A 3,204-nucleotide genomic window follows, 5' to 3' on the forward strand; every position below is an offset into this window, starting at 1 on the left:
GCGCGATGTCCTCTCTCTTCAGTCTGTTTCTCCTTCGTTTATTTTTAGTACACTTCAAATGCCTACACATTTCCCTTGTTGAGATCAGTGCAATTATTTACTCTACCTTTAGGGATGCATTTACCCAAGCATTGAATGGAAATGTAGTAAACACTGCGCAAAGTCAATGCAGTTATTGAGGTTTATTTAATAGGAAAAGAAGTAAATATCTCGGCTTTACTTGTTTCTTCAGGCAGCCTCGTTATCTAGAGTAGATTGCAAGGAGAGTTCTTCTCTCATTCCCGTGTAATGAGATTGCTTTATATGTTTATCTCGTATCTGTATCTAGATACAGCCTCTTTTGTCAGGGTCTCAACGGACTATAAAAACAAATCTAAAAGTTAATTTAGAAAGGTAATCCGGAGGGATCCATTATCTGATCTCTCTATAGAAACTCAGCTTAGGCGAGGTCCCGTGTCTGAGGGCGTAAAACGAAACAGACAAACAGAGCGTCGCCTCCAGCACCGTGGATTCCCCCTGCATCCACCGTCCGGAGCGGGAAAGCTCTTGACACCGAGCGCGATTTCACTGGCGGAGTGAAACTGCTTCGCCCGATTAACTGATCCCAGTCTCAACCACGACGCTATCCTCCACCTTCACCCCGCCAAGAATTATTTTTGGGGTTTTTTTCGCCAGTGGGGATCGTCACCTTTCTCCACCTGTTTGCCCTGACCCCTCTTCCCTCCGAGCATCCTTCGCACGGAATAAATGCAGGAGGAAGGGACGGGGTGGGGGAGGTGGTAAGACCACGTTAGATATCTGCAGCAATAGACGCGGGAGGTATCCCGGGGTTCTGACAGCTGGATCTGAAACAAATCAGATCTGGATTAACTTGCCTGTTTTGTGAATTGTCTGAATTTGAGCAAGCAGCCCTCACCCACTCCGCTTCTGGCAGGTTTTGTTACACGTGCCTCTATAAATATATTATCCCAACCCTCTTTCCTCGTTGGAGCGCTCTGTTCAACAAAACAGAAACCAGAACGAGGAGAAGCGATTTTCTTTTTTAAATGAAGACATTTATAAGTAACCTAATTTCGTATCGTGGAAGTAAATTTCATGCTAGGATATATTTTGCACAACATGTAATCTTTTAGAGCCGGAAGACATTTAATTAAAGCCATATTCGGAGAAGTACAGCTTAAAAGCAGTCGTACGACCACATACCTCATTCATATTCAGGATCCGTTCGCGAATTCATATTGTTTTAATGTGGGACATCGCCTTTACGGCACAACTCTGAGAGGCCTGGGCAGAATGAGAGATAACACAAAGGAGAGCAGAAAAGGAATAGCACGGGGGGGCTTTGCCAGGCGGAGAGGTGCCCGTTTAACCTAAAGACCACCACCTTTTGCTCCCCAGCTCCCGACTTTCGATCGGAGGAACTCCCAGCGATGCACATGCCGTAGCTGGGGGCTGGAGGGGTGGGGGGGAGGGAAAAGCCCACTGAGGATGGGCCGGGGTGAAGCATCCCGAGCTGGGTGCTCTCACTTCTTTCCCGCATGCTGCTGCCCACTTCACGTCGCCTTGGGAAACATGTGCGTGGGGGGCAAGGTTTGATCACGCCCTTTGAAATGTCCCCCAGGAGAAGGTCGGGGGTTCCTTAGGAACCCCATTTCCTAGCACTTCAGGCAGTTCTGGAAAGCGGGACGCAGACCTACACACCCTATGGCTGAAAGGGGATTTTTGGAGATAGAGGGGCCGGCCGGCACCGCTCACAGGCAGCTGTGAACTTTTGATCGCCCTCGCGCCGCTTGAACGGAAAACACACTTTCTGTTCAAGTTTTTGCCCCATCTCCTGCTCGGCTGTTCGATTATTCACATGAAGACCGGACACCCCCGAGGAAATGGGGGTGAGGGAAGGGCCGAGCCCAGCCCCGAGGAGAGCGCGGAGCTCCCGCTCGGTCCGGGGAGCTGGCGTGCCGCCTGCCCCCGGTCCTGCCGGCTCCGCCGGCGGGGCACTCGCTCCTTCGTTGAAATAACTCGTAAAAACTGCCCTGAACTCGGTGCGACTCGGATCGGCCTCCCCCCCAATTTCTCCCTATGGTAACTTTTGTCTAAGCGGCTGCTTGTTCCCTCCAGCCTTTCCCCCGCCGCCCCCGGGGCCGCCGGTTTTCGGGGAGCCGGGGGACTTCTGAGCTCCGGGGTCCTGTCAACAAGCGCTTTTGTTTTCCTCTCCTCGAAAGGGATGGCAAAATACTTCTAAAGGTGCGGGGAAAAGCGAAGCGAAATAAAGCGAAGACAAATTTTTGTCCCCTCAAACTAAGAATCCCCCCCCAGTCCAGCCCGAGGCAAAACAAACCCACGGCAAAACCAGCTTCCCCCCCGCCCCGCCACCGGCTGCCCTGCCTGGCGTTGGGGCTGCTTCGTTTCAGAGGGGATAAAATTCAGCGGCCAAATCAAATCAGAAAGGTTCTGGTTAGTTTCCTTGTAGTGGTAATTAAAACTATTAATTGGTTGTGTCGACAGCTTAAAAAGACAGGTGTTGCTAAAAAAGCCTCATTAATCTTCCAGTCATTACTAAGCGGCGGTGGGAACCGGGCTGGGAGAAGGAGCCGATTGTTTACAAGGGTCTTTCAAGGTTTAAGAATGGAGATTATAATAATACCACTGCTAATCGGACGACTTTCTCCATTCCTTTGAAAAATAGAAATAAATCAAATGGTCTGCCTGCAGCTCGCAGCTAGAATAGGGCAAAAAGTCTTTCATGGACTTCGCCGCCTTTAACATAAAGTTTAAAGGGTTCGCCTGATTTTTATACGCGCGTATACAAAACCTGAGGAAAATGATTCATGCCTGGTGTCCTCGGATATATATATATTTTTTTTTCGTCAGGTGGCCCGTGGATGAAATAAGTTTTACACAAGTTTTCAGGACACCGGTCTAAACTTCCAAGGTTCTCGCGAACCGGGTCGAGGTTGGTGGCGCTGCCTCTTTCCACCGCGCAAAGCCAGAGCCAGGGGCATGTGAGGAGGAGACCAGGAGGGAAAATCAGGGCTCCGCCATGAGACCCGACCCCGGATTTTTAAATGGGTTATTTGGTTTTTGGGTTTTTTTTTTTTTTTTTGGCGAGTGTTTCGGGAAAGGCTGCTTGGCCATGCCCGGAGAGCAGACCCCCGCACTGCCCCCGAGCGACCTTCCCCGAGGGTGCGGCGGCGGGCGCGGCGT

The sequence above is a fragment of the Charadrius vociferus genome, unplaced genomic scaffold (assembly GCF_000708025.1).
Source record: "Charadrius vociferus isolate BGI_N301 unplaced genomic scaffold, ASM70802v2 scaffold31, whole genome shotgun sequence".
In the NCBI taxonomy this organism is placed as follows: Eukaryota; Metazoa; Chordata; class Aves; order Charadriiformes; family Charadriidae; genus Charadrius; species Charadrius vociferus.